The sequence below is a fragment of the Lepisosteus oculatus genome, chromosome 17 (genome assembly GCF_040954835.1).
Source record: "Lepisosteus oculatus isolate fLepOcu1 chromosome 17, fLepOcu1.hap2, whole genome shotgun sequence".
NCBI lineage: Eukaryota > Metazoa > Chordata > Actinopteri > Semionotiformes > Lepisosteidae > Lepisosteus > Lepisosteus oculatus.
Genome location: NC_090712.1, coordinates 16,521,662 through 16,546,320, shown reverse-complemented (window position 1 = coordinate 16,546,320; position 24,659 = coordinate 16,521,662). Strand labels below are relative to the sequence as shown.

The 24,659-nt window shown below is 35.5% G+C and overlaps 1 protein-coding gene across 2 annotated transcripts in view; it reads left to right on the top strand.

The window, feature by feature from the left end:
• The window catches only part of LOC102696792 (muscarinic acetylcholine receptor M3), a 125,363-nt gene that overhangs the window by 64,272 nt on the left and 36,432 nt on the right, over positions 1-24,659 (top strand). The window contains exon 1 of one of the 2 annotated variants that reach the window (XM_015362654.2): positions 5,873-5,957. The exons of the other annotated variant lie outside the window; for it this stretch is intronic. The gene's annotated coding sequence lies outside the window, so the exon portion shown is untranslated. Of the gene's footprint in view, positions 1-5,872; positions 5,958-24,659 lie in introns of those variants that run through there. 2 annotated transcript variants of the gene reach the window in all.

The window sequence follows — 24,659 nt, the reverse complement described above, 5'->3', positions numbered from 1 at the left end:
TCTCCTTAATCTTCTAAATTGTCATAAACTTCTATTCTCATTTGGAAACTTAATTACCTCTAACACAAATTCTGCAAACCTACAAGACAATAGTCTGTAAAAAGGTACAATTCACTGCATTTTCCACAGACCTGTAAAGTCTGGTGTAAGGAAATATCACTAATTTTAGATGGTGAAACTGTTGTTGAAACTGAAATGTTATAAAACATTATTGAAAATATCTGGAGTTGTGTGTTATATGCTGTAGTTGGATATGCATAACAGCAGTCTTCCACATTCATTTTTAAGACAAATATATAACATTTTGCTGTTTGGATTGGAAAAAGAGGATTGTTTTTTAATTCATCCATTTTCAGCTTGATCCATTATTTTTAATTGAGAGGTATTAGGTTGAACGATGTAGTGTCTGGAGAATGGGATTTTAGTTCTGTGTGAAATGTAATATTTTATTCATCTGCCTTATTCAGCACTTTAATCACTAGGTACAGGGTTCATTAGAATTGTGCAAATGAAAACAGAGTCCCTGTATTTTTTATTATAGTAATTTTATTCATTACTATTGTTGTAATTTCCAAAACCTTGGTGTATTATTGACGCAAAAGACATAAATACATTTTTTTTCAAAGATTAGTGTTCCTTTCAGCCTGAGGTTTCAGAAAGAAATACAGCCGTTCAAGAATAATAAAAGCTCAGTGAGACAGCCTGATTAATGTGCATCAACAAACTATAAGGAATATATTCTTACATGGCTTATGGCTGCTTTTTCTGGTCAGCACTTTGAAGAAATGTGTATTGTATACAGTATAAAACCAATATAAAATGTGAAAAACAAAACTTAGGTTTAAAAAACATTTACAAAGGCAACTCTTAAATAGTGAAAATCTGTCTTTCCACTCTTAAAATGTTTTTTTTTCTTAAACATATCTATTACTTTCTTCCGGCAAAAGTTTAATTTATTACAACTTAGTGTTTTAGTGATAATATTTGTCTTTCCCTAAAGAAAGGCTCCACTTTTTGTAAGACAGACTGGTGGAACCTGAAAGTTGTTTTTCTTTGAAGTAATGATGCATTAAATTACTGGAGGTGAACCTGCATTAAAACCTGTTTAAAAAGAAAAGTGTATTCACTACGTAGGTGTCACGGACGTCCAAAGGGACTAACCGTGGGGAGCAGGAGAGCGGAAAAAGACCCATATGCGTAGCGGCGAGACGGGATAAAGGCCCGGGCTCATTAGTGCAAAGAGTTCAGGAATGCCGTATAGAAACCTATGCCCTCAGGGAGCGGACGTGGGGCGCCCTGGTGCTAGGCGGGTCTCAGGACATCCAAACGTCAATGCTGAGCCAGGACAGAGTGTAAAACCTGGAAATATATAGCCCAAAGGAAAGAGAGGGACCGGAAGGACAGCAGACCGGAAACTAGGGACAGGACAGAGAAGGAGCGCCCTCTGGCTGCAGAGGGCGTGACAGTAGGGGAGAAACATTTATGGAAGCCCGTTTCTGCCAGGGAGTAAAAAAAATGCGTTATGTTATCTCGCAATTGCAACATTGTATCTCAGAATTACGAGTTTATATCTCGCAATTGCGACTTAAAATCTCATATAAACTTGTAAATCTGAGATACCATGTCGCAATTGCGAGATAACATAACGCATTTTTTTTACTCCCTGGCAGAAACGGGCTTTCATAGTATGAAACTTCTAAGAAAAATAAAATGTATTGTATTTTATAAGTTAAGGGGATAGCATTAAAGAAATAAATGCAAAGTTTCATCCGATTCATGAAGAAAATCTGTCCAACGTCTTGATAAAATTGATGCACATTTAACCAAATGGGCAAGATGGGTTGGATGGCCTCTTCTTGATTGTAGCTTTTCTCATGTTCTCAGTTTCTGTTATTGTTGTCTTTACAAACCATGTTTAAGGGTAAGAGGCCGAAGGTATAACTGGACACCTTACAGCACTCTGAAGATGTACTGTACCTTGGTATGGAAACTGTTTAAAATGTGGTTTGATTCAGAGGCATCATCTTAAAAACCAATTAGGATAGGTTAAATATTACTACAAAAGGAATTAACAGAAAATTGAAATACAAAATAGATAAGCCTAAAACAGGATGTTAAACCCAGGAGGATGACTTCATAACTCAATGTCAATCAAGTTGGCATGTAAATAAATATTGATTTATTGTCTGATTTGTGTCCTGGTATGGTAATAAAAAGTAATTGTCAATTCAGATTATTTAAATTAGTCTATAACACTTAAACACAAGCTCAATACAGTATGTGCTATGCGATTTGGATTAGGAGCCACATTTGTAAATAATAAATTTGGACACAATAAATTACACATTTGTGAAAGAAGCACATACTACAGTTACTTACAGCTTTTGGAAATATCAGTTGTTAACTATAAAATCGTACCTAATAAAATTACCTTATTTCTGGCATGTAGAGCACAGGTTCCTCCTGGTAGGAGATGTACTGTAGTGAAAGTAAGCTAATGGAAATAATTACTGGCTGTCGTTATCTAAGGCATAACTACAGTCAGATGGTTTCTTTCGTCATCTGTTTCTTACATATTGTCATCATAGGTTGCCAAGTGTCAACATCAAAAGGGTTTATTTCAGTTTAACTGTTGATTTTGTATTATCAGTTAAATATCTGTTTTACGTATATTATTTGCATCTATTAAACTTCGCTACTGCAGTAGTCATATAAGTTTAGAAACATTTTTTTTTACTTGAAAGTCTGACTTTGAAAGTAAAATAACTTTTAAATCACATACAGTACAGTATGAATACCTTCAGATCATTGACTGGGTCTGTTTTCTTATTGGACCATTGGCAGTTTCTATTCGTGTGTGCCTTCACTGAGCTGTTTTGACACACTATCCAGTACAGTATGTCTCTGGGGGAATGGGATATTGATAGATATGGAATGACTCACCTTTAATTGACACTGTGTGAGAATATTGGGAAGTTTAAAAGAAAAGAATATCATGAAAATTACCATTTTCAAGAAGTCATGTGCAAACTGTATGTTACAATCAAGGACTCTGGATGTGTCTGGATCTACAATGGCGATACTTTAGCCAAAATTACAGCAGGTGAGAATACCCCATTATAATAAGCCAAGTGTTGCAATACTGAATGGCACAATGTTTATTTAACCCCTGAAAGTGGACTGGTTAAATAACAAAATAATTAAAATAAGATTGAACAATCTTGGGATAGATTACTGCTGTATCACATTTCTAAATAAAGAGATATACAGTACAGTACTGTACAGTAAACTACATAGGGACAGCACACCCACATTCAAAGTGAGTCCTCCCAATGGAGACATTAGTGTACATCATCTTTCCAAAGTACAGGTATTGATGCTCTAGTATTAGTGAAGACATACTGTAGAATGCATATACAGTAGAGTAACAGGCTTAGATAGTCAATTACTGTATGTTTAAAAATCTATTGATTGAAATGCTAGTATTCCACCAACAAGGAGCATATAAAGAATCATATCATGTAAAATGAGTATAAATACTGATTGTTCCATGGGGAAATACCAAGTTAAGCCAGTGCTATTAGGTAATACAGATGTAATTGGTGGTTTGGGAGTCAAATTACATCCAAAAAGAGGTACACATTTTGGCTATAATATAAACAAATATTAACATTTTACAGTCCCAAAGGGAGGACTGTTCCTGATTATGTAATCAGAACTATAATGTGTAAATAATAGAACTTACCAAAAGTGAAAGGACCACAAAAACAACTGCAGCGGCAAAGAGGTCATGATGTCTGATCAAACTATGATTGAAAGGATCTCCTGGCTGTGCAACTGTGCAACCTATTTTTCTGTAATCCTTTAAATTATACCCATAGAATTATTGCATGCACTTGGTGTAGTGTCACAAAAGAATAATTTCTGTTCCTGTTGAGGTACAGTGATTCATTTAGAGTTTTTCAAAAAAAGAGCGGTTTTATATACTGTACAGTACCTGCATCATGTTAAGAAAATTGCTTTAGATCTGTTACAAATGAAGCTTCTTTGTTTGAGTTTATCCATTTCCATGGTGTTTCAGCCAAGCCATTTCCAATTAAAAATGCTCATTATTCAGTATAAAAAACATCTGCCAAAACTTGAATAACTTGGACATACTTTCAACTTTAGAGTTTGTATTCTAGTTTTGTGGATATGCATGTATGTTGTGAGACTGAGACCTCTGGCTTTGAATAGGGACTCACAATCTGTGCCTTTGAATTTATACTTCTAGAAAGCAAACAATATTCTAAATATACCTCCATATTAAAGTAATATTGTAATTTTCAGGACTCAATCTGTAGAACAGGGGAAAAAGATCGTCTTAAAAAAAAATATTCATTGACTTTTATCCAAAATGCTCTCCTACTATGAATTGGAGTTACACCCTAGAAAAATAAAATACCGTGTCACTGCTTAAAAACTGTTATTTTATATTAGATTTAGAAGGTGCCACAAAACAAAAGACATGAACTGCTAAAATCCCATGTTGAAAATAATAATAAATAATCCAGAATGGTTGGATCCTGCCAAGGTATTAGAATGCCTTGACCTATGAACTATTGTCTTTCGTTCCAGTCTGTTCCACATGATGTTTTATTTATGCCAGAAAGTTATGCTGAAACCCATTATTTTCAGCAGTATTAGCTGCCATTCTTAATCCAGGATGACGCTTAAGGAAATAATGATAAACAACTCTAACTCACCATTGATACAGGATAATAATTTCACATTGACACAAGCCCAGTAGTATAATGGGAATGGGTGGGGGAGGTGGAGTTTAGTTCCAGGGTCCCCACAGGTTGAGATTCATTATTGACAGAAATAAAATGTCTTACCTGTGCCCCCTCCAGGGGCCCACTTTGATTTGATTGCCTCACCAGAATGCGAGAAATGGATGAGGCAGCCCCCCACCTGCCAAATGCAATAAGGTACAAGCAAAGCGCCCCTTTCCTGAAAACAGAAAATGAATGAAGAGTCCCCAGAATCTGCCCCCACACAGAAATGCAAAAAACAATTAAATGAGCACCCTTTGCCCTTCTCATAACTAAAAGACATATCCCTTCAGCCCCCAGCAGCATATTCTGGCTCCTGCCCGTCATTGACATAGTCAAGTGGAAGCCAGTATAATTGTCCTGTTCAGAGATGAAATGGGCAGGCCAGAGTGCCAGCAAGTCACAGCTCATTTATGTTAGAGTGTAGGTTCACCAGCCTGTAGGTTTTTCTCTGAAATCATGAATGACAGGATTATAGGCAAGATGCTTACAGACAATTCATACAGTATCTACAGTACTCATATAATGTGGGAAATTGCACTGTATCTAAATTGCAAAATATAACGTTATTATTGTTAAGAATAAAAGAAAAAGATCAAAAAAATTATATAGCCACAGATATATTACTGATACTGCTGTTGTATACTGAGTTTTAGGTTTAGTAGCTCATTTTCCATTTTGAATATTGATTAGATATGTTTTTTGACTGTGTAACAGTTTTCTTTGGAATACCAGAGCTCAAATGATGTGATTTCATTAAAACTGCAGGTAAATCTATCTGCAGGATTGTGATTTGTGCGAAATTTGCCAAACCTCAGTTGGATTAAGCATTTATATACATAGCCGTTAAAAAAATCATTTAACACAAGGATATTAAAAGGTAAAGCTATGAATTGAACAGTATGAAGATCACCTGATTAAAGGCAGTTTGTCTCTGAGAGATGTTGCCTAGGGAATGACATGTTCTGCTTAAGCAATCAGCAGACTAGTCCAGGGATTCCAGAACACTTGATCTGTGAAGGACAGGCGTTGTCCTGGAAAACTAAGGGCCGCCACAGCAGCCTAGAACTGTCACATAAATCTGATGATCTTCTGTGGGCCTGGAGAACATACAGTACGAGGTGATGACAGCAGAGAATAATGGTATGTTTATTCACCAGTGAAAGCTGTTTTGTTCTTTACGATCATGGCATAAAACAACAAGTGTGGAGATGCCACGGTAGATATGCTGTACTGACTGGTGATTTTCAAGCCAACAACTGAGGTGGTGAAAGTGTTTTGCTTTGGGAAGAAATTTTCCTTTACACAAAAAACCCTTTAGTGCAGATCGGGGACAAACCTACTGCTCAGCAGCACATTGACAAAGTGATCTGGAAGTGTTTCTTTTTTCCCATAAGGCACAGCAAGACTATAAAGGTACAAGTAATAGGTTTATTCCGTGCTGAAAAGAGAAGAAAGAAAACACAACGTTTCGGCCATGGAGCCCCACAGCAAGACTATGTCAAGTTCTTTCCATAGCCAGGTTTTTTGTTAATTTAACATATGTGGGATCAGTTCTATAATGGAATCAGCAAGGAATAACTGTGACCAGCCTGCCTTCACCAGTTGGCTGCAGCTGCATGCGAAGATTGATAGAACATCCCACAGCGGTCTGTCCGGAGGCTGATCAGGTCTATACATCGAGAATGCCAGTATTGTGTTAATGTGCAAGGAAGATGTTCCAGGTACTCTAAATGCCTGTTCTGAGGCTGATCAGGTCTGCACATTAACACTGGCAGGAATGTGTTATTATTCAAGGCCAATACTAACTTAATATCATAATGTTTTCATTGTAATGTGTCACATTTCATACTGAAAAGGCATCATGATTCTTTTACAGTTTGTTTTTGTTAAGGATTTTATTTGATATGTTTAAAATGTATGTTAAAATTAATTATACCAGAGTGTATAGTTTTTTGTGGATAAGTACGGTATGTTGAGGTTGTGGGTACATACTGTATAACCTTTTACATTTCATAACACCACATACCTTACGAACGTAAGAAAGGATACAAACAAGAGTTTGGCCATTTGGCTCCTTTTTGCTACTAGAATAGAACTTTTTTATACATCAGTATGTTGTTGAATCCAGCAGCATCACAAATTCCTTTTGCTGTGTTCATAACATTTAACAATCCTCAAAAAGGAGATAATTTAAGAAGGTTTAAATTTGTTTCATAAATGTTCTGAATCACATAGACGGGAAGACAATGTTGTACCTCAATGTTGTATGCTAGCAATGTTTCTGAAAGCCTCAAGTGATTTGTGCATGTCTGAAATTTTTGTCTGGACATACTGTACTGTAGCAATTTTCTCATTTTGGGCTCTTCACAAGATGTGCTTTCAAGGTTTTGCAGCTGTGCTGATTAACACTCCGGTTTCAATGTTCTGATTTTGACGCCTTCCGTGTTCTGCACATGGATTTATTTGTGCAGTTAACGTTCTGAACTGTTCTAGTCGTTCTAGTAGTAATTCTTCCCTTTAAACTTCTCCCTTAGACAAGAGTTCTTACATTAGGCATTAGGCAAACATCAGACATTCAGGAATTTACCAAGATTTTCCTACTTAGTTTGGACATTTAATAAGATTATCTAGTTCAATTTAATTAAATAACAATGGATTTTCAATCTGTTATGTCAGGAAACGTCTGCTTCGGAGTCTTTTGTGCATCAGTATGGATGCCTTTTGGTAGCTTTAATTCATAATCAGCACAGACAGTCAAGCAGAAAGATCTCAGTTCACAAATGCTGACATTTGTGGTGCTTTGCAGCAAAGTGGAAAGATGTAGATAAGGGGTACTAAAAAAAGCTTTTCCCTGGTGGCCCTTAACTGTTATTTCAATAGCATAAAAGTTCAACTGTAAGGTATATGCTTTTTAGGAGCTCTATAATACACTGTACTATACTTGTACAGTATACTGTACATATTTTATTTGTTTGAAACCTTCAGATTTATTTTATTTTGTTTAGAAAGAATAATGTAAAAGAGTTTGAGCAATGTGTACAGTGGGTACTATGGTTCTTTTGCACATTTCAAAATAATCACTGTATACTGTGTGTGTATTTACTGTTATCAGAGAACTGATATTTCTTATTACTATGTTAACTGGACATAATACAGTACAGTATGTACAGGTGCAATAAAAGCCCTATTGTTAAAGACTGACAAAAAAAAATAATGAGAAAAAAGCAACATCTGTTCTTTTCAGAGGTATCCTGATAATATACTAAAAGCAGGTGTACTAATACCAGAAAGAAAGTACCCAGACTTCCTGGTCCTTATGTACAGTAGTTTATCACCACTGTGTGTGGCAATTATTCAGTTGTAGAAGCTGCAGCTCTGTATTGCGCATATTGGACTGAATGCTGATTCAGTGAACACTTTTATATTGCCTGAGAAATGCATTCTGACCTTATATGAACAGAAACTGTTTTTAAAGCACTTTTATTTTATATTGAATACAGCTTACTGTATGTGTTTTTCACAGCTGTGTAGAAGTAACACAGCATCATATGCAGTCATACCTTTAAATCTTCTGCTACAAAAAACATTTATAGTAATTTATTTAATTGTTATACTGTACATCTAATGAAATATTTGTCGAAAATTATTATAGGTACCACTAACAATATTCATAAGAAACTATATAATTCCAGCAGCTCTTTAGAATATAAAAATATAAACACTATACTGTATAACCTATGAAACAGACTTTTAATGTGGTAGGAAATTGTCCCGACTAATGATTGAATGACATGGTTACTAGCAAGTCGGATTTTTTTCATTTACAAGTGTTTTAATAATGTATACCTAAATGTAATTAGCTTGCGTTTTATGCATTTTAAAAGTGTCATTTGCATCTTACATTTTGCTCAGAGAAAGTGCTAGAGTTCTTGGCGATGTCAGCCTGATTTTATCATAACCAGCAAACCTTGACTCACTGTTAGAATGTATGCATTGAATGAATGAATATTTTGAGCTGAAAAGTAAAAGAAAACACTAGGTGCACATTTGAAGTGAAACATGAGATTGAGATTTTGTGAACTATTATGTTATTCAGTACAGTACCATAGTGAAAAAGGTCATAATACCCTGTGGTCCTGAATTAGATGAAGTGGTCAGAAAATGGAAGGATAGATGTTAGCAAATGACACTTTCATTGAATTGCATGTTTGCCTGGTGTAAATTCACTAATGTACTGTATGGGACTCTGAACTGCCAAATGTGGTATCCATAATTTTGAACTTCAGAAGAATTTTTATTTCTGATTATATAGTTGGCTCCTTTTCCTATGCCATGATTGTTCTATTCCTAACTCGCTGCTGAAACAAAATGTTGAGTTCTGCCATGTTGAGTAGGTGGCGTAATGATGCAGTCAGGCATTCTTAATTTAAATGATGCCAATTTTCTCCTCAAGTTAAAAAAATCTTCACATATATAGAAATAGAAATAGATTTACACTGTACACTGTCATTAAAGTGTTGCAGAATTTTTTAAATGACCCAGCTTTCAATACATTTATCAGCTATTTTCCCCAAATACAGTAACCCTAGGGTTTAGCTGAGCAGTACACAGTAGCTCATGCTATACACAGTTAACTGCATTTTGCTCTTGTTAACTGTTTCTGTTCAAACACTTTACCAGGTAATCTTCGCATTTTGTTTTTCTCAACTGACTTATTTGGTTAAATAAAGGTCTTACTTTACATGACAAATTTCTAATTAATCTGCAATAGAAGTTGAATACGATAATTATGCCATTCTGTTTATATCTTCTTTATACAGTCCATTCATCCAATGTTTATAAATAACATTCTCAACCCCTAATCTGGTGTGTTACAGGAGTCTCTCTCCTGTAAAGTCCATTATCAGGATTCCTCAAGCGAGATCTTATCCTGGCTTCTATGGACTAAGTCAACAGAGAGTATGCAGTCCTTCTCTAGACAGGATCCTAGTCCATTACATGGTTACCCTCGGCAACGTACAGTAGGTACCCAGTTACAGTATATAGCTGTGTACTAAGCAATCTGAGTGAATTACCTTCCTTAAGGGTGAACAAAACTGATACTTCAGTCTAAAACTGTTGACACCAATTATACAGTACTGTACTGTACATATCTGGTAGTGTTTCATGCTAGTGCTTTTATCATTCATCCCTTTTTAAATGAATCGATTAAAAACCTCTTTTAGAATTTTCTGTAATACTAAATATACACTGCAAAGTGAAGCCCTCTAAGAAAGCCTTCAGGACCCGCAGTTCATTCTTATTTGAACATTTTCTGAAGCATTCATATCCATCACTCGTCATTCCAGTTTTTCTCTAAGGATTCAGATTGCTCTTGGAGAAACATAAATGATTAATAATGAACAATTTCAAATAAATGCTCAGAACAAAGACTGACTGTTTTGCAGGATTTGTATCCTGGTACTACAGAAGATTACTTATTGTGTAAAAATGCTATGGAATCTGAGATACTGTACCTTCAGCTGTATTTTATATTTTAAGTATTATTTTTGCCTCATGAAAAAAATATTATTCACTATGCTAAATAAACGAATATTACAGAACATAAGCAGGGCTGGGTTTGGTTAGTACTGTACTTCGACGGGGGACCTCTGTGGACAAACAGATTGCTGCTATAAGCGGTGTTGGTGGACCAGTAGGTGGCTACTTAAATTCTGGACCAGAATTTAAAACCAATGTCCTAGTTCAGATAGGAGGTGCCAACGTTTCAAATGAGAGCTCGAGCTGAGATTCCTGAGATTGGTCATTGAAGATACCGTGGCTCTGTTCATAAGAGTAGGGATGCTGGCTAAATTCCACCTTTGGGTTACACAGTCTGGCCTCCATGAATTGACTGTTTAATTAAATTAGTGATGGAAATTCCCACTTCTCCACCTGATCTGTTGTTTAATGAGGCTACAGTGCATCACCCAGATGGGTACTTCACTTCAGTGGTGGATGAAATGAGTCCCCACTTACTGTATATATTTGCATATCTTTTGGAATGGAAAATTCTGTATAAATACAAGCATAGTTTACCATCAAGTATCATTCTTTTCATTTTAACCTTCAGTTAACTGTATACTATACTATGCTGTACTGTATTATAATACCACGGAATTCCACTTTTCCACAATTCCACAGTAGTAAACATGACTATTGGGACACTGTATGTAAAGTACAGTGAATTGAGTCAAAAAGAATTTAAATTTGGTACATGTGGAAAAAGGTCAACAATGCATTTTACTTTTTAAAGTGTCAAGAACAAAATAAGTAATTGAAGATATAGGATTTTAGGAAACTTTACTATTAGTATAGCCTCCTTTCAATAAAATATACTGTATACAACACATGAAATTGAATTTACTGTCTTAAACAGGGCAAACATCAACTAAAAATAGCTAGAAAGAATATTTTACACAGTTAAACTTCTTTCTTTTTTTCAGTGTACAAAGGACAAAATGCATATTTTCATGAAAAAATTGTGATTGTTATTTTATATGTTACCATCCAGTTTAGAATTGCCTTAACTCTCTGGAAACAGCTTCAGTAGCCATCAGGAGAGCAGAAGACATGCTCCTACAACAGAGGTGGGCAGTCCTGATCGTGGAGGGCCAGTTTGACTATACAGTACATTTTCAAGTTCTCTTTAAAACAGCAGTATCTGGAGCTTTGGGAGAAGCTGTTAAATTAGTCTAGTTAAGCCAGTAACAGGCTCGTGTAGCTCTTTAAGAGTGAATTGGAATGAAAACCTGCAGAAACACTTGCCCTACAGGACTAGGAGTACCCTCCCCTGTCCTTCAATGTGTCCCCTGAAGAGCCATTTACTGTAGCATTTGACATGTTAACATGTCGCTGTGCAGAGCCTTGCACATCTCTCACGGAAGACACTGTAAGCACTCTGGTGTCCTCTGGCTCCTGCTGGCAGCTTTCAACCAATTGTACAGTACACCACTTTTTAAGGAAATATAGGTTTGATTAGTTCATGACATTAAGTTTAAATTACCCAAATCTTAGCCATAGGAACTCAAACTGCACTCTGAATGAGTGATTTTAATGCTTGGAAACCACACAAAAAGCATCTCCTTAAATTTTTCTCACTTAATGGCTGTTCTTCACACAAATGTTTGCAACAAGCATTTGTTATAAAAATAGATACAATGCTTTTGTTTCAAACTTGCTTTCTGTTCTCACCAGTAACAAATTAATCTCACACATTCCTTACAGCACACAAATGTACGGTAGAACACATTTTAGCCACCAATCTTGTTGTTGAGATATACAATACTGATTACAATGAGCATACATTTGAGATTTTTAAAGGTATCATTCATTCACAGAAAAGAGATGAAAGTTCAGAATTTACTTAAATAGCCTTCAGTGCTCACGTATTCTCAGGCATTCTATTACAAGTGCAAAAAATACAGTGAAAATATTTAAATCAGTATTAAACTTGCACACAGCATGAACTTTTTTAAATCAAATTCTTTTAAAAAGTTCATTTGAGTGCTGGGTCTTTGGAGCAGTGGAGCGTATTGACAATGGTGATGAATACTGCTTTAATCTTTTCGTGAGGTGAAAATGATGAACAAAAAGTTTTTTTTTTTCATGCTGCCAGTATCTTCAGGCTTCCCCCTAGTTTTTTCAACCGATAATTTATCTTTTTAAACCTCAAAAAGGTTTGATGCTGTCAGGGATCTTGCTAGTAAGCTCAAGGGAAAAGGCTTTGTCAGAAGAAGCCTCAGAAGCTTACGAGGAGGTTTTATCTACTCTGGACCATCAGCAAGACAACAGATTTGGAATTTGTCTTGGAGATTTCCAAATCTCTCATTTTCCAGCCACAGAAATAGGCAGGGGATCAATGGGAAATGGAACACTATCTATCAATTTATCTCCTGCAAACCTGTCTTTGAAAAAAGAAAAAAAAGAGAATTCTTCAAGCTTTAATCTCAAAGAAGAATTAGTTCTGTGGTGGTTTGATTTTAAACTGTTTTCAAACTACTGTCTGAACCCTTAAACAGTGGAGAACTATTCATAGAAAAAAACAACTGACTAATGCATTTATATAATGAAAGTAATTTTCACCATCAGCAACTCTTTGTTGTGAATCATGGACATGAAAACAAAGGACTGCATTTAGATTTAATATACTGTACCTATACAGTATGGTAGCATCAGGAAATATTTAAGTAAATTCTTTAAAAATGTAGATAGGTTTTCTGCATTATTTGGCAATACCAGACCATAATTACTTACTTAGTGATGGAATATGCATCTGCCATGCTTGAATCGATATAGTGATCACCATTGATTCATACTATTTCTAAAAATTAGAAGTGTTTTTAGTTTTAAAGCATCAATCAAAAGATTAATTATATAATCATACACACATATTTTTCTTTCATGTTCACCCTGACAGACTAGTCTCCGAGTTGTTGCTAATATTGGAGGCATGTTCATCTCAAAGTTACGATTTTTGTACATAAAAATGTATATAAAAATCTAATTATAACATGCCAAAATGTTCTTTCTAGTTGTTTGCCATGGGTTAAAGGTTTGTCGATTCTTGTAGTGTTCAGCTTTCTTATTTGAAAGCAACAAATGTGTTATTTAAATTGTTCATCACTGGCTGCTATTTTTAATCTAAGTTTGAATGCTGTCAGAGAATAATCAAATAAATTATTAAATTAAATTTAAAAGAAATTTAACTGGAAATATTTATTTCTTCAAATTTGCTCCACAAATTGAAATCACTATTTGTTAACCCTGTGTATTCAGCAATATTTTCCAGCTTTTGTCCATTCCTAAGTCAGAGTGCTCCAGTTGAATTTCATTATGCTAATTTGTGTTTTATATTATTGGGATACATTGAAAAATGGTCATTTTAAATTGCAGTTAGCCTAGGAGTAAGAATGCTTCTATGCTGCTCCATTAGTTTTATTGGTATTACATTTTCTCTGCTTTTGGAAGCTAGAATAGCTGCCTTAAAGATTTACATTAATCTTCATCAGTTGGAAAATAAACTGTCATAAGGCTGAAATGATGATCTCAGTCTAAAAAGGAGAATTAATTTCGACCCATGCCATTCATGTGCTAGGCTTTTGACACCTAGAAATCTTTAACTCATTACTCATTGAAGGGCTATATATGTACAATATTCACAGTATGTATTATTTTTATTCCTTACAGGTAGATACTGATGATTCTTGGTAAAAGCTAGAGCATTACACATATGTGTTATATAGTGTACCCCTTTAATAGATAATATCCCTTTTACAGATACAAGGGATACAGTGAACAGGATAGAATATATCCGTTTTACAGATATTTGTATAAAATAATTACTGTATTAGTATACAGTGAATTTAACGCTTTCCTGTAACTTGGTTGGTTTTGCACATTTAAAAAGTGGCATCCAGAGCATTAGAGGACTGAAAGGTCCCAGAAGTTAATTTTCTGTCAACATTTTAGGAAGGGTTTTCATTTACAGAGGTTATTAATAACTACTTTATCATCTTTAGTCCCAGACAATGAAAAGCACAGTGAAATAGTAACTATTTATCAGATGCCCACAACAATAACAATAGGGCAGAACAGTGATGCAGTGGTTAGCATTGCTGCCTCACAGGTGCTGGGGCCCTGGACCTGGGGGCTACAGCATTTGCTTTGAAGCTGCATCAGTTTGAATGATCTCCATGTGTTCGCATGGGTTTTCCTCCAGTAGTCCACAGACATACTGGTAGGTTAAGTGGCCTTTGGGAAAACTGGCCCTTGGTGTGAGTATGTGCATGTACAGTATGTGTGTGTCTGTGGGATCCCTGCATCCCACGGTGCCTCCTGCACACACACACCAGGGACAGTTTTCCCAGAAGCCACCTGGCCTGCCAGTACTTGTACGTCTTTGTACAGTGGGAGGAAGCTGGAGCACCTGCAGGACACCGACACAAAAACAGAGAGAAAATACAAACTGCACATGGATAGCACCCCGGGTCTGGAATCGAAGGCAAGGCCCCAGTGATGCGATACAGCAAAGCTATCAACTGCCACCATTCCGCCCCAGCTCTCAATTACAGTCCCTTTGAGTGCTCACCTCACATACAGTATTTTAGTGTAAGCCAAGTCTTTACCTGCAGTCTGCTGATTCAGGTCTTCTTATTTAAAAGCCAGGCTCTACAAAGTCAATGACAGGGCCTTTTGATGCACAGCACCTTGTCTATTGAACTTGCTGCGAAAACCAATTACAGGCTCTGTAAATGTCGAGAATTTTGAAAAGCACCTGAAAACCTACCTTTTCCCCAAGTTTTCAGTGTATTATTTAGTTTTACTTATGGGCTTAGTGGCTCAATTTGCCGGGCTTAAATTTTTTTTCTTTTTCATTCACCTCTGCAATAAAGGACAGTATTACATATGTTTTATTGTGCATATATCTGCTGACAATCTTTTGTTAAATTTGCTAAATTTCCAAAGTGGAAAAAGGAATGGAAAAAAGAAAATTCCTTATGACTACTATAGGCTTCCACTGCTTTTAAAGTTTAATGAAAAAGGTTTAAACCTAAATTTTAAATCTAAAACTGAATCATATATATATTTTTAAAGTATTAACATTTATGGTAATCAAAAGACAAAAGTATGATTAATAATCCTAAATGCATGATTCAAATCTGAATCTGGGTTTAATCATTTGATGCTTTGGCATCTGCCAATCAGACAGGAGTAGTAATTTATTGCTTTGTTCTGTGTGGAATGTAGCAGGGCACTGACCCTAATTATACTGCTCATACAATGAGAAACGGTTTGATTATAACAGAGAGAACTCCAGTGTGGTTATGTCTGTTTAATTTTGCATATGAATAATGTACATTTTGCACATCCTGTCTGTTCCAGACAGGATCCCTATGTTTTGGTTTATACTCAATACATAAGTACCTGCAGGTTTCACAGAGCAGCGGCAGGGGGAAAGGAGATAACAAATGAGTAATCTGCATGTTTTAAATGTTCAATTAAGAATTCTAATTGCGTTTTTATCACAATGCTTCATGTCAGAAAGCATGAGAAATAGGCATTACATAAAACATATGTTGATTGACACAGACGTCTGTTCAGAAATGATGAGTGTACTGTTTACTTTATAATGGATACTTTAATCTGTACACTTTGTATTTTCAATTACTGTTATGTACTGAAACAGCATTTTAGTGAATTTATCTGTTTGGCTAATCTTTTCCTGCATATCCTAATTATGTACATTTACAGTCAAGTTTAGTCACTAATTAAAATATAAAAAATGATAAAGACTAAGACGTTTTTCTTTTGCATGAAGTGTCCAAAATGCTTTCAAATGATCTGGAAAATGAGATGAGTGCACTGTTACATTTAAATCTGTGATGATACTCCTGTTGCTAATTAGATTTACTTCACTGAGTTAAACTAAGCAACCCGAAAATTGATTCAATTGACGTTTGGAGGCAAGACTTGGCTGTAGACTTCAAATATTTAGCTTATCACAATTTTTGTTTCCTCAACATTGTTACAGTGCATACTGAAGCTAAATTCCTCATAACTCATCTATACATACTGTAGCATACTCTGCATACATAACTTTCTGATGCAGAAAGTTATGCCTCATCTTTGTCACAGCTGTAAGACTAGTGCTGCACACCTGCTCTATAATTTCAGGAGGTTGAGGACTGTAATTTGCAGTTAAAGACTGATTTCAAATTAGTCATTTAACTCATCAAATCTCTGAAGACTGAAATAAGAAAAGGAAAAGTACCAATCCATAAATGGTCACCTTGAGTTCTAAAAGTAGAAAACCTGTTAGCTAAAGATCAATTGAAATTACTCTTGAATGAATCTAAATGATTTTGAATAGCTTGTTAACTGAATATCTTTTACCTGCCTTTAGAAATATTAGAGTGGGGAATCTGTGCTGTTACATAATAATAATAATAATAATAATTGCTTACACTTATATAGTGCTTTTCTGGACACTCCACTCAAAGCGCTTTACAGGTAATGGGGACTCCCCTCCACCACCACCAATGTGCAGCATCCACCTGGATGATTCGACATCAGCCATAATGCACCAGAATGCTCACCACACATCAGCTATCAGTGGGGAGGAGAACAGAGTAATGAAGCCAATTTATAAATGGGGATTACTAGGAGGCCGTGATTGGTAAGGGCCAATGGAAGGGCCAATCTTCCAGCAGCAACCTTAGTTATCCCAGGAGGTCTCCCATCCAGGTACTAATCAGGCTCATACCTGCTTAGCTTCAGTGGGTTGCCAGTTGTGAGTTGCAGGGTGATATGGTATACTACGTTGGTAATAGTTAATTTAAAAAATAACCCATTACAAGTTATGTGTTTATGGGATAACTTTTTAAACTAAACAAGAAGTTTACTAAATAGAAAATATTTATATAACTTTGGTATTTTACCTCGTCCATTAAGGTACTGTACTTTGCCTGTGTAACCCAGTGGTGCTTTCATTACCTAACCAGCAACATACAGTACCTTGGTTAAACTTAACCAGGTGACTAAATTTGCAAATCTAGTAGCACCATGGTATCGAATGACAGCAGGCTCTCTTCAGACTCAAGTCAGAACTCAATAGGTGAACTCAATGAAGACTCTTGGTGAGTGCATCAGTGCCCATTGGTGGCCTCACATACTGTACAGTACATGCTCACCCAGAAACATCCCTACTGGTATCTACAGGAATAAGATATCCCTGTGTTGTTTTCCCACAAGACAGAAATGTTAATCTACAGGTTAAGCAAAAACTGTGCAACTGTGTTATACCACGTATTGTGTGCTACTGTGTCTTATACCACTTATTGTTGTCAGCTACAGGAAGACCTGTTGATGATGTTGCATTAAATGTGCATCTGTACGAGGGCAATTGCAGCTGGGAACAGGTTGCCATTCTGTTGTTTCAATGTGTTCATTGAGGTCTCATTGAGACTGGCTGAAAATGACCACATAAGTGAAAGTAATATGGTACAGTATGTGTCACTGCTGTGACATCACACACGACCAGCTGCTTATGGGACAGTTTTTATTCTATTGATTTTTTGAAGAACTAATTTTCTTGAAACTTTAACTGCTTATAGAAAATTATTCAAGATGTATTATCTGATTACAATCAGATGAGGCAAAATATCTAGTATTGGAAGTCTTTTGAAATAGACTATTGAAAAGGCAATGGTGTGACAAATGGCATTTCCAGTATTATTAGTTTTAATGTGCCTAGATTAAGTGTACTGTATACATTTGAGATTCAAACTAGAGCTTCAGTAGATTGTAGTGAGGATCAAAATGTGACAGAAAAAAACATCATAAAACTTGTAAACATGAATCTTTGGCAGAGCATCTATAGAACAGTCAGAACAAAAACATCCTACATTAGCATATAGTTTGCTGAGTATGTCAGGAGTTAATGACTTCTTCTCACTTCAAGTACAAGAGATTGTAAGCCAACATTCTGCATAGACAATTACAAATCATGTCTCTTGTAGGTGCCATGTTGTATGCCTGTAATTTACCACTGACTGGCAATAAGCTCTAGATGACAATTGTCAATGCATAGGAATGCTAACAAACTGGGGAAGTTTCTCTTTGGGGGACACATAGACTTTTATGAAACTACTCTTGTGGAAAATTGACTCATGTAGAATAATAGATAAAAAAGTAGTACTAAACCTTTTGAAAAAGAAATAAGCGTGTCAAGTTAGCTTGATATTTGGTTACAGATAATGAACTTTCCAAACCAAAAAAGGTGTGTAGCATCACCAACAATGTTGAATGAGCTAGACCAAGGCTGTTTAACATTATTATTATTATTATTATTATTATTATTATTATTATTATTATTATTATTATTATTATTATTATTATTATTATTATTATTTGAGGAACACATTTCAAGACAGCATTGCCTCAACTTTTCTGAGTATTAAAAATTGTTTGCAAAAATATGGGCTTTCAAAAAAGCTTATCACATCTAGAAAACATATTTTCTGGGAAATTTATTTTTTTAACATAGTTGTACAGTATCTATTTGAAAATTAAATAACTGCTTTCAACATCCAGTCCAGGGGAAACAATTTTTGATAAATGCACATGAGTTGACAGAAAATAAAGGCTAGGACATGCACACTGCCCGAGGAAGATTAGCGGTGACACAAATAATTAACATTGCACTTTCACAATAACACTTTTTTAAAAATGTGGATGAATGTGTTGCTGTTGCATTTTTTTGTGTTGGTTTATTGTAAATGTCTGACACTGTGCAGCTAGCTTTATTCCCTTGATAGGAATATGAGAAAAAAGATTGTTTCACTATGAAATAAATAAAACTTTAAAGGTGAAACCTAAAGAGACCTGTTTTTTCACTTAGCCGCCTTAATACAGTACAGTAATTTTAGAGACAAGAACCTGTAGCATAGTGTAGTATTAAAGGTAGACCTGTAAAGATGATTATTTTAAAAGGTTAATTTAAAACAGAATGTCTCCTTTACTTCTGAAAACGTCTTTACACTGTAGTTTAATCATGTGTGATGTAGCTGAATACTATATTTAAACTATATTTCTCAACATGCCATGCACATGAAAGAATTCCTTGAATATCCACATATATCCATCATTCTGTCAACATCAATTTTAGTATTAGTGTCATTCCTGCAGACAGCTTTTTATTTAGATGTCATTACTGACTCCACTGTTTTGCATGCAATCATTAAAACGATATTTAAATATTTGGAGCGGTGCATACTATACCTCAATGGCAAATTGTAGTATTAACAATTTAAATGTATTGATCTATATATAATGCAGACATCTGCAATGCAACATTTTTCAACCATTGAAATGACTCAAATCACTACTCAGAACTTTTATTTTAATCTGGCACCTATTATGTGTTTTATGTTTGCTATTAAATATTAACACACTGCTGTCTGTGATACCACAGTGTCTACAGCACAATAACAACTGACATCCCGTGTATTCTAGATGGCTGCAGCTGTATAAGAAACGTGTGCTGTTAGACTCTGCCACATCATCCAGCTCCACTCTTCTTCTCCTATGAGCATGTCTCTCACTTCAGAGTTCAGAAGCTCTGTTGATCCACTGCAGGTTATTCTGTGAATATCTTGCTTGTCCCTCTACCCGTTTACTCGAGTTTCCATCCAATGTTCTCTCATGCTCCTTCCTTCCCCAGTTTTCTTTCTATGCAGTCCATAGAACTGCATAGAAGGGCTACTGGAGGGCTCCTCTCAGAATCAGGGTTTCCTCTGGGTCTCCACATTTCTGCAGCTTCAAGAGCTGTACATCTGGAGGTCTCAGTCAGTGTTTGAGCCTTGAAATCTCAGGTCTCACATTTCTCTGGCTTTACAGTCTCAATGTTATGGACACAGAACAGCACTCTGGGGAAGGTTTTGCACTTGACCTCAGTCTCTTTATGGCCCTCCACCACCATGTCCTCAGGCTACTCATACTTCTGTTTAATGACAGTAAGAATACCCCTTTCTGCATGAAATAACTGCATTTAGCCAGAAAGGCAGCACTAGGTTAGGTTTCTGGAAAGGAAATACTTTTTACCCTTTAGGTCCATTCCACATTCAGCCTGAATGAACCAACCCTGTGGTGGCCAACAACTGCAATTGTTTCCAGGAAACCAGGGTTGTAATAATAACCTAGTGTTTTCCATTAATGGCATTGCAATGCAAAAAAGTTTCTCTAAGTAGTATAACAAAATGAGTTAGTTCCACAGCTAGATGGCACAGAAATCCCAGTTCCTGGAGTGTTAAGAAAAAAAAAACGTTTTGATTTTATTTAAAAAAAACACATTCATATCTTTCTGTAATGTTGGGATAAGCTTCAGGAAACTTAAAAATTATAAAGTCCAAGTCCCCAGCAGGAAACAATTAAATAGGATAAAATTGTGGTATGAAACACATAGACTAATAACTTATATGAATATAGGGAGTATCTAGTAGCATTCGATGGGTGTCTGTTGTATAGTCTGAAGAATTATAATTTTAAGAAACAATCTAAAAAAAACATGTGCAATGATCCAGCACAAAGAGTAGGAAACAGAAAAACAAATAGGCAAAAAATGAAACTGCACCTACAGTAGCAGAAGGAAAACCAATTTGATGCACAGCCAGATTAATAGCTTGCAGTAACCTTACAAATCTCTTCCTAGACACGGAATGTCGTTTATGAATGACTAAATGACTACAGAGCATTCCACAGATAATGTGATCATGAGCATGCAGTAGTAAGCAGACATGTAAAGAGATATAAATATGCTAGAGAGTTTGAGAGTAAATGAAAGATTTAAGGCAGAGAAATCCATAATTTTGCTTGATTTCTCTAATTTACAGGCAGATTGACTTTTTAGTTGTTTTTGCTTTCTTTGAGACTTTTACAGATTTTACTTTCTGTGGAAAAGATTATTGGAATGAAACCAGTGAAAATGAAGTGGATTTATCTATTTTACTTTTTATTCTTAATGGTGCCCTTGATAATTTACCTGTAACTCTGCTAGTGTACATAATATTAATGCACTCAAAATTGACAAAAGAATAAATGATAAAGTCAGGGTTTCCTTGTAATTTTTAAATCCCTAAGAATTGCAAAGAACATCTTTATGTTAAGCTAATGTAGTAGCTTAAACACAGCCAATCATAAACATTGTGTATCAAGTTTTTTTACTTGATATCCTAACATGCACTTACTGTATTTCTATTTTTCTTTTATTGTTAAAAATATGTAATTAAATTCTAGAATAATATGTTTCTTTACTCTACAGTCTCACTGTTGGCAGAGTTTGTTTGGATGCAGACAGGGGACTGACCAAGGAGAGCACAAGCCAATATGTTAGCTGATACTCTAACTCCTGCTGCAGTTTGCTTTTTTATTAACATCAGGGAGAGGAAAACAATCCAAACCTCTACTCTAGAATAAAATAACTCGTTCAGTCCAATGAGTCTCAGATTTCCTGTTCCCTAGGTTTTTGTGTTCAACTCTGCTAGTTTATAGAATATTCTAACATTAACTCTTATTAGGAAATGCCTCATTTTCAAGCAACAAATGATATCATCCTGAGAAAATTCTGCACCTGAATTTTTTAAATAAATCCCATTCTTCAACTAGGATCGGCTTCTGGCTGGACTCTGACCTACCTGACCTTTTCTTGGCTGTTGCCAGACTAACAATATAATTTGTTGCTTATGTATATTATAGTTTTGGGATAGTATTGTTTCTCAGGATAATATAATACTGAGCTCCAGTTATGTGATTGCGATTCATAAGAATGCCTCAAAAATTACCTAAATGAGTCAATTAAATTCTATAAAACTATCAGAATGATTTTAATTAGTGTAAGAATAACAAAATGTCAGAACCTACCCCTCTTGAATGAAAATCACTTGGTTGCTATCAGAATAATTGTGAGAATTGTTTCCCAGAGAATGAAATGTTAATTCTAGACTAGTGCAGAGAAAGAAGGAAACTGTGAGGGATAGGTGTTGTTGTGGGACTGTGAAGGTCATCACAGTGCCCCAGGACCATCACATTCATGTAATCTATCTGTATAATCATTTTTCAGACTTCAGGAACTACAGCAGGAGAAATACACGAAAGAAACAATAATTGTCATTGCATCAGCAATGCAACAATTGTGATCATCCTGGGAAACTCCCACTGAGACAGAAAACTCTGCGCTTTTGAATTAAATCCCATTCCACAACTACTGTAGGATTGTCATTAGCTCGCTGTCCCTATAAAAAAAAGATCTGCATACACAAAAACATTCTGGGGCATCATGCTGGCAGCTGAGAGTCACAGTCGGCATCTTCATGTCACAGATCACCCAAGGTGGTGATAGAGACAGTATCTTATTGACTGGAAATCCCTTGAAGGACCTGCCTTGAGAGATGAGTTGGGTTGCTAAGCATAGTATTGTTCAGGCATAGCATAATGTACATAGAGGTGATTGAGACAGTACAATTCCATGAAGTTTATCTCATCCCACTACATTTGAAAAACTATTGCTTCAAATGAATATGCAAATACTGACCATTGAACTGAGCTCTACTTAAAGCAAATACTGTATGTCCCAATATTTACAGTATGGTCACTTGAAATCACTGGTTGAAACACAAAGTATGGTTTTGTTCTAATAAGATCAAATGTAAGCAAGGAATTACCTAAAAACAAAATGTACTTTATACTATACTTATCATTCATATTAATCTAATGATCACAGTAAAGCAAAAATAACCATTTTGATTTTGCTCTCCTGATACTTCTGTAAGGCACTGTAGGTCATGTTGACATTATGAGCAAAATAAATGTATCTCCTTTGCTGAGTTTCTTTTGTTCTTCTATGTGATTTATTTTCAGTGCACCGTATCTGAGTAACACCTTGAATAGTTGACTTCTCCATGAGAGATGGTACATACTGTAGTGTGCGTTGATAAAATACAAAGGGAACACTGATTTGTTTGGCGTTTGACAGTTAGGTTTCCCAGATTCGCCCTGAGGGTATTCTGTTTTAGAGGAAGAGCTGATTAAGCCATACTCAGAAGTGCTTGTTAAATATCTCTCTTAAAGCTTTCTTAACGTCACTTACAGTCTAATTGATTCCTTACATCATCGATAAAATACAGTATATGTATGTGTGTACTTAATTACCTTTAATTACTCTTATGAAGCACTCTTCTTCCCAATCAGATGCAAATTACAAGCCTGTTTTTCAGAGTCAATAAATATAGATTTGAATCATGTTTTGCATATGAAGGGTGAAAAATAAGGTTATAAGGTACTGTAGTTCGGGGTAGGCTGATCAAACTTCCATAAAAGACCATCCTTTATTAAACTAAATTGCAGTTCTTCCTGGTATTTCAAGTTTTCAGAGGGAGCAAGCTTACAGAATGTAATAGAACATTAATTTCCCTTTTGCAGATGCTACATATGCTGCAAATTAACCTTGGCCCAAATTTAGTTGATGTTCTGAGTGCACCCTGAATAAATATTGAAAATAGACCCCAAGGTTCCCTTTTTTGCTAAGAATTTTATTTATGAAGCCATTGATGCTACAGGAGTATTAATAGTCTTTTTTTTTCTGCATTTACAAATGAGAACGCAGATGGTATGGATAAGAAGAACTGTACAAACCTGACTGTAGAACCCATCCATGCGTGAAATAGCCTAGCTGATGCTAATTGTCCCCTTGGTTTCTTCTGATCCCCTATCCAAACCAATGTGTACAACTACTGTATGTACTGTACATCAAGTTTTAAATCATGGGCTACCCATTTTAAAATTCCAGATGAAGGTAACTTGTTTCCCACTTATTTAACAAGAGCTTTTGTAGCAGAGAGATCATTAGAGATTTTAATTTCTAGCATGTCAATCTCTCATTAGAGGCTTCCTGATTTAGCTGATTCTTCTACAGTAACTCAACACAAGAGTTCAGGCAGAGATTGTCTTACAAAATATCGTCTGAATTGTTTTCATTGATTATTTTTATGCTAAAGTTAGTTGCATTGATATACGTCATTTGATCACATAGAAATGTAATCTTCATACAGGAATTAAATTGGGACATGGTGCTTAATACTAGTGTCTGCCTCACAGCTCTTGGGTTTTACCTACTGCCAATGAAATTCTGGATACAGTAAATTGGTGAGTCTAAAGTATCCTGGTGTGTGTGCCTGGTAATAGACTAACTGTCCATCCAAAATGTAGTCCCACCTTTCACTTTGTGCTTTTAAGGTTGGCAACAAGTTA